Source organism: Spermophilus citellus (genome assembly GCF_964194105.1).
Source record: "Spermophilus citellus genome assembly, chromosome: 9".
NCBI classification, from domain to species: domain Eukaryota; kingdom Metazoa; phylum Chordata; class Mammalia; order Rodentia; family Sciuridae; genus Spermophilus; species Spermophilus citellus.
In genome coordinates this window covers 73,532,330-73,540,593 of record NC_138191.1, presented here as the reverse complement: position 1 = coordinate 73,540,593, position 8,264 = coordinate 73,532,330, and the positions used below count along the sequence as shown (strand labels likewise).

Sequence of the window (8,264 nt, the reverse complement as noted above, 5' to 3'; positions counted from 1 at the left end):
AGCATCTGTGACCCCCTGGGAGTTTTCTCACCAGAGAAACACTTCCCTGTGCATTTCCATGGTCAGAATACCTACAAGTCCTTATATTCTCAGGAGCTCTGTGCCTGAGATGATATCAAAACTGATTAGACTCCACACAGAGTTTTCTCATGAAGGATATTGCTACAGCAGCCAGGAATCTTGTGTCTTATCACAGGAGTTTCCCAGCAGTCTGGCATTCCATGTCTTTGCACAGAAATTTCCTAGCAGCCAGCATTCTGTGTCTTTGCAAGAAACATCCTAGTCACCAAGCATGCCACAATTATGAAGTTTATCAGAGACTCCAATCTCAAGCACAGAGCCTCTACATTTCCTAACTGTATCTTTTTCCTCTTGAGGAAAAAGAAACTTACTGGCACTTGGCATGCTGACGCTGAATGTTTGCTGCTTTGAGTTTCGGTTTCTTTTCTTGTCTCCACCCAGTGGCTGCTCCATAACTCAGACAAAATAATCAATCTTCCATTTAATCCTGAGCTGATCTAACTCTCAGCATCAGGTAAGTGGCTTCCAGCCATTTGGTTTCTTAGCTGTGTGAAGAAAACAGCCTGCTTGCTTTACTTTGAGAAAATAGCAAGGTAAAATTGCTTCTAACGATTGGATTTTCTCTTTCATTTGCTCTTTTATTTTCATGAAAATTTTACACACTGACAACTATAGAGAAGAAAAAATAAACGCCTGTATATTCTTCATACGATTCTATCAGATTTTAAATATGATTTGCTTTATTAGAATAGATTTTTTTCCTTAGAAAAACTGTTACATATAAAGTTGAAGTAATCTCTGAATTTTCCTTGTATTATATCTCCTCTTCCCTTCCTTCCTAGAGAGAAACATTATCTAAATTTTGGTGTAAATTATTGTCATGCTTATTTTTATGCTTTTGCTGTGTGTGTGTGTGTGTCTGTGTGTTTGTGTGTGTCTAGTATTACTTAGTATGCTAATATTTTATGAAAATTGTATTATATTGTTTTTCATTATCAATTTATTTTTTTTATTCAAAATTAACTATTCAAGCTTCATTTATGCTGACATGAATAGTGCTAGTTCAATCACTTTGCTGTTACTTTCACTGTGTAAATGTGTCAAAATTCATATGTCCAACCTTCAAATGTCATTATGACCAAGAATGGTATGAATATATTTCTCTCAAACTGCATATGTTTATCAGGACAGTGTTAACATTCTGGACTCTTCATATCTTGGTCAACTGTTAGTATTGCTGGACTTCTGTTTTGATGTGGAGTGATACCCTGTTTATAGTTGTTTACAGTTCCATATTTCAAGAAAGATTGTTTGGGTGACTTCATCTGTGAATTTCCTTTTCATCTATTTTGACTGCTTTTTCTACTATGTTGTTTATGGTTTCCTTATTTCCTTGAAGAGCTTTTTTTATGTATAATGTTTATAGAATAAAGATGTGTCAAAATCAAAAATAAAAAAAGGACAGGGGATGTCGCTCAGTGGTAAAGCATTCCTGGATTAAATCCCCAGTAAAAACAAACAAACAAACAAACAAACAAAAAAACCCAACAACCAAACAACAACAACAACCAAAAAAGAAAGAAAAAAGACTAATCAGTTATGTTGACTGGACTTGGCTTAAGTCCTAACCTCCTCCCTTTCCTGCTTGTCTCATGCTTGCTTGTCTGGAGTTGCACATCACTATAATTAATGCCTCTGTTTATGAGACTCGTTTAGCTTTGTTTCCCAGGGGCCCCTGGCTATGAAATTGGTCAGTGACAAGGCTATTTATTTTTGTGTCACTGTAATATTTCATTATAATTTTAGATTATTTAAACTATTAAAAGTAGCTATTTTTTCCCTGTGAAATATCATGTGAAATTCAGGATTATCTTATTATAATAATAGAAAGAATGTTCTTGGGCACTTGAATGAGTTTGCACTAAATTTGAAGATGAAGTCTGTAGAATATTACATCATTTTCAAGAAGGCTCTAAGCTGATGGTGTGAAATTGCAGCTTTATTCTTTTTGCTCGAGATTGCTGTAGCTATTTGGGGTCTACTGTGTTTCTACATGAATTTTAGGGTCTTTTCTTCTATTTCCTCTTAACAAATCCCACTTTATCATTAGGAATGATCTTGTTATATGATTTAAATTGAACTTGCTAGTATTTTGTTGAGGATTTTTGCATGTAAGTTCATACAGGATATAGGCCTGTTCTTTCGAATAATGTTACCTGACTTTGGTATCAGGACAATACTTAACTTCCAAAATGAATTTAGAAGTATTCCCCGCATTTCAATTTTTTTGGAAGATTCTGAGAAAACTTGGTATTCTTTCTTCCTTAAATGTTTGTAGAAAACAGTCAAGAAACAATCTAGTATTAGTCTTTTCTTTGTTGGAAGACTTTTTATTACTGATTCAATCTACTTTCTTGTTTTTGACTATTCATATTTTCTATTTCCTCATGACTCTGTAGATTATATATTTTTACAAATTTATTCATTTCTCCTATGTTATTTAATTTGTTGACATGTAAGTTTTAAAAACTGATTCTATGTATTTCTGTGGTATTGGTCGTAGTTTTCTCTTTTAATTCTGATTTTATTTATTTGAGTCTTGTCTTTTTTTTTCCCTCAGCCTCTAAGGTTTTTCCAGCTTTGTCTTTTAAAAAAAACACATTTTTTAAAAATTTTTAAAATCATTTTTTTAATCTCTATGCCACTTGTTTATTCTCTGATCTTTATTATTTCCTTCCATTTTCTAACCTAGATTTTGGTTTGTTCTTGTTTAGAAACCTCTTCCCTGGAAAAAGGCCTTTATCTCATTCTATCTTCTTGTATTAGTATTCTATGTTGCATAGCAATTCATCACAAATGTAGAAATATATGGATTATGCAGTCTCCAGGGGTCAGAATGTTTGGAATGGCTAGCTGGTTCCTTTGCAAGGTTGAAGTTGTGGGTAGAGTCGACCTGCGGCATGGATGGCTGCTATGGAATGGGTTTAGTTAAACATATGGAAGAAGCTGCAGGGAACAGATCAATCAAGACTTTCCAAAAGTAATCTCTGGTTCAAAATTAATAAAAAGGGAGGAAATGTGGGAGAAACAACTCTCGGCTCATAACCAGTGGCTGTGAGCAGCTCAAGTGTGTGAGGAAAGCCTAGCAGACACAACTGCAGGAAGGAGGGCTCTGCTCTGGCTTAGCAGCTGAAGTAAAACCACTTCCTCACAATTGGTTGCCAGGGAAACTGAAGGCAGAGACTTGATGATCTAACCCACCATGGCTTAAGGTGATGAGTGAAGGGAGCTGTACACCCAGTAGTGACTCTTCTGCCTTCTCAGACCCATAGTACAGTTAGTTTTGATCTTGATGATGATTGGCTTCAAGATATTGTACTGCTGGCTTATACAATTATGATTGGTAAACACGCCCTATATAAACTATAAGCTCTTCCATAATAAATGAGCTTGCTGGCAGCTCCCCACTTGCTTGTTTCCACCCAGCTCCTGGTGTCTGTGTCTTGACTCTGCGTCCCCCTCCACTGAGTGAAGCCGAGAGGCAACATGCAACATGAAACCAAAGTACCATTTCCATAGAAATTTTAGAATTACCTTATAAATGTCCACAAAATCTCATTAAGAGTTTAACATTGAATCTATTAGTATAGGAACACATTAAGGCCTTCATTTATTTAAGCTATATCTGATTTTGCTTAGTAATATTTTATAGTTTTCTGTTTACAGGCCTTATACATGTTTAAAACATTCTTTTAGTTAGACATATTACTAGATTTATTTATTTTTTTAGTAATGTAAATGGTACTTAAAACGTTTTATGTAAAACTGTGTTGGTACAAGAACTAGGGGTCATTTTAACATATTGGCCTTGTGTTTTAGTCTGCTTTGTGCTGTTGAAACATGATACCAGCTGGGCACGGTGGTGTAAGACTTTAATCCTAGCAGCTCAGAAGACTGAGGCAGGAGGACTGAGAGTTCAAAGCCAGCCTCAGCAATTTAGCAAGGCCCTGAGCAACTCAATGAGACCCTGCCTCTAAATAAAAATTTAAAAAGGGATGGGGATGTGGCTCAGTGCTCCTGGATTCAGTTCCTGGTACCAAAAAAACAAACCAAAACAAAAGAACCAAAAGACCAGAATACCCAGGGGCTGGGTAATTTATAAAGAACAGATATTTATTTCTTACAGTTATGGAAGCTAGAAAGTCCAAAGTCGTAGATTCTGCATCTGGCAAGGGCCTTCTCATCATGACATCCCATGGTAGAAGGCGGAAAGACAAGAGACATTTATGAGAGAGAGCAAGAGATTGAACCCTGGGCTTACAGTCCTTTTATAATCAGCATTAATACATTCATGGCCTAAAATCCCTCACTAGGCCCACCTCCCTATACTGTTGCATTGAGGATGAAATTTTCAACACATGTTTTTTTGTAGCATTCATTGAAACTGTAGCACCCTTTATTTAGCAGTCTTGTGCCATGGGGTGAATTGGATCTATAATAGCTGCTAATTATCCCCATTTGTTTGGGTCAACTGGTATCTTTTTTCTGAGTTTTTGAAGTAAAAGCTTATGTCATTTGTTTTCATCCTTTCTTCTTTTCTAGTACATCTGTTTAAAGACATATAACTTTATATCATTTTCTAGCTCCATTCCATAAATTTTGACAAGGATATTTTTATCGTTTTAATTTCATTAAGATCTGTCTCACTAATGGATTATTTAAAAGTGTATTTTATTTTTTAATGTATGGGTAGCTATACTAATTATGATATCTAGCTTATATTCTTATTCAAAATTTAGTGCTTTGACTATTTTGAGATTTGATTGTTTTGGGGGGTTCATAGCACCATGTTCATATTTGCTGTATGCTGGCTTTGTTTTTTTCTGGTTCTCTGTTTTTTTCTGGTTCTCAAAATTAACCAATTTTGCTATATACTTTAGTTTTTTTTTTGTTTGTTTCCTCTTTCATTATCTTTTGGCCTCAGTGCTTCAGTTTAGAAAATATATATATTTACAGTTAAATGTATATGTTAATTATTAATTTGTATATTTTTTAATTCAGAATTTTTTTTCTTATTTTAAAATTTTACTGTCAATCATACAATCTTTACTTAAAATTATTTGAACACACCAACTATAGTAACTTTTAAATTATAATTATTTCCAAGTATTAATTGTACAGATTAATGGGTTTCTTTTTTAAATTAATTTTATTTTATGTTTTATACAAGTGGAGCACAACTTTTCATGTCTCTGGTCATACATAATGTAGAGTCACTCTATTCATGCAACCATGCCTATAAATAGGGGTAATAATGTCCATCTCAATCCATCATCTTCCTCCACCACACATATCCTCCCCTCCTCTACCTCCCCTCTGCTCAATCCTATATTCTTACATTCTTCCCTTGCCCTCCCCCACTCATTTTGGATCAACATCCACTTATCAGAGAAAACATTTGGCCTTTGTTTTTTTGAGATTGGCTTACTTCGCTTAGCATGATATTCTCTAACTCCATCCATGTACCTGTAAATGTCATAATTTCATTCTTATTTAAGGCTAAGTAATATTCCTTTGTGTATATATACCACAGTTTCTTTATCCACTCATCTATTAAAGGGCATCTAGGCTATTTCCACAGTTTAGTATTGTGAATTGAACTGCTATAAACATTGAGGTGGCTGGTTTTAAGTCCTTTGGTATAGACTGAGGAAATTAATGGGTTTCTTTGTGATATTTTCTTATATTCATATAACATACTTAAATCATATCCATTTTCCCTATTACCCTCTCTTATCCCCTTCCCTCTTGACCAGATACCGTTCCCCTTCCTTAATAGTTTTTCTATTTTCATATAATCTTTTAAAAAATCTAGATTACACGTGAGAAAAAAAACATGTAATACATATTCTGAGTCTAGCTTGTTTTACTTTACATGATGACCTCCAGTTCCATCCATTTTCCTGCAAATGACATAATTCTTCTTTATAGCTGAATAAAAATACTCCGTTATGTATATATACCGCATATGCTTTATTCATTTATCTGTTGGTAGGCATCTAGGCTAATTCCATAACATGGCTATTGTAAATAGTGCTTTGATAAACATGGATATGCAGATATATCTATTATATGTGGATGAGTGGATCAAAGACTTTAACATAAGACCTGAAACTCAGAGACTACTAGAAGAAACATGTGGTATGATCCTCTATACATAGTTGGATTTGATTACTTCAGGCATATATACCCAGGGGTGGTAGAGCTGGATCATATGGTAGTAAAATTTTTTAGCTTTCTAAGGAATCTTCATGCTGATTTCCACAGTGGCTGTACTTATTTACATTCCAATCAACAGTGTATAAATGTTCATTTTGTTGTTTTTACACATATTTACTAGCATTTCTTATTTTTAAATTTTCTTGATAATTTTCATTCTTATTGGAGTGAGATGGATTCTCCATGTGGTTTTGATTTGCATTTCCTTGATGGACAGAGGTTTTGAACATTTTTTTTCATATAATTATTGGACATTTATACTTCTTTCTAGTATCTTCTTTAATTTCTTTCTCCAAAGTTTTAAAATTTTCCATGTAGAGGTCTTTCACTTCCTTACTTAGGTTTATTCCTAAGTATTTTTTTAGGGTATTTTAAATGGGATTATTTTCCTAATTTTTTTTCTAGAGAGTTCTTTTTATTGATATGTAGAAAAGTTACTTATTTTTGTACATTGATTTTTATATCCAGTACCTTTGCTGAAATTGTTTTTCAGTTCCAAGAGAATTTTGGTGAACTCTTTGGTTTTTTAGGTATGGAGTCTTAATCTGCAAACAGCACTACTTGGATCTTCTACTTTCCCTTTTCTATCCATTTTATTTCTTTCTCCTGCTGAATTGTTCTGGCCAAAATTTCTAGTACTAAAGCTAATGAGAGCAATGATAGGGAATATCCTTGTTTTGTTCTTGATTTTAGAAGACATATTTTCAATAATCCCCCATGCAGTATGATGTTGCCTATTGGTTTTCATGTATTGCCTTTATTATGTTGAGGTATGATCCTTCTAGTTTATTCAGGATTTTTATCCTAAAGGAAAAACCCCTAAAGGGATTTGGATTTTATTGAAGGTCTTTTTTTTTCTGCTTCTTTTGAGATGACCATTTGATTTTTATTATTGATTCTCCTCTATTGATTTGTGTATATTGAACCCCACTTGAATCCCTTAAATGAAACCAACTTAATCATGCTATACTTTTTAATATGATTTTGAATTTAATTTGCAAGTATTTTTTGAGGATTTTTGCAAACGTGTTCATAAAAGACATTAGTTTCTAGCATTATCTTATTATTGTGTTCTTATCATAGTTTGGTAACAGATAATACTGACTTCATAGAATGAGTTTGGAAAATTTTTCTCTCTTTCTATTTTATGGGATACTTTGAGGAGATTTGATTATTAGCTCTTTAAATGTCTGGTCAAAAATCAGCAATGTATCCACACTGGTCCTTGGCTTTTCTTTGGGAGCTTTTTATTACTGTTTCAATCTCATTACTTGTTACTGGTCTATTTAAGTTATTTATATCCTGTTGGTTTAATTCTAGACATATATGTCTAGAAATTTTTCTATTTCTTCTGGATTTTCCAATATGTTGTCATGTAAATTTTCAAAGTATTCCTTAATGTTTCTCAGGATTTCAGTGGTATTTGTTGTTGTGTTCCCCTTTTACCTCAAATTTTATTTATTTTTTTGATCTTTACTCTCTCTCTCTCTCTCTCTCTCTCTTTCTCTCTCTCTCTCTCTCTAAGTTTAGCTAAGAGTGTTTATATTTTTGAAGAACCAACTCTTTGTTTTTTCGATCTTTTGCACAGTTGCTTTAATCTATTTCATTCATTTCTGCTCTGCTCTTCATTATTTCCTTCATTCTGCTGATTTTTGAATTTGGTTTGTTCTTGCTTTTGTTAGACTTTAAGATGCATTTTATGTTATTTATTTGAGATTTCTATCTTTATATAATGTAGGACTTCTATCTATAAACTTCCCTGTTATAACTGCTTTTGCTGTGTCCCATAGATCCTGGTAGGGTGTGTTCCCATTTTCATTTTACTTTGGGAATTCTTCAATTCCCTCTGATTTTTTCAGTGACCTACTGCTCATTCAAAAGTGTATTGCTCAATATTTATGTGTTTGTGTCTTTTATTCTTCTTCTCTTGATATGCATTTCTGGTTTTACTCCATTATGGTTTG

General features: G+C 33.5%; 1 protein-coding gene across 4 annotated transcripts in view; it reads left to right on the top strand.

The window, feature by feature from the left end:
• The first annotated feature begins 425 nt into the window (after positions 1-425).
• Positions 426-8,264, top strand: part of IFI44L (interferon induced protein 44 like) — a 33,362-nt gene continuing 25,523 nt past the window's right edge. Inside the window, exon 1 of one of the 4 annotated variants that reach the window (XM_081305362.1) lies at positions 426-535. The gene's annotated coding sequence lies outside the window, so the exon portion shown is untranslated. Of the gene's footprint in view, positions 615-8,264 lie in introns of all 4 variants that reach the window. The other 3 variants (XM_081305361.1, XM_081305364.1, XM_081305363.1) reach the window with 3 other exon arrangements.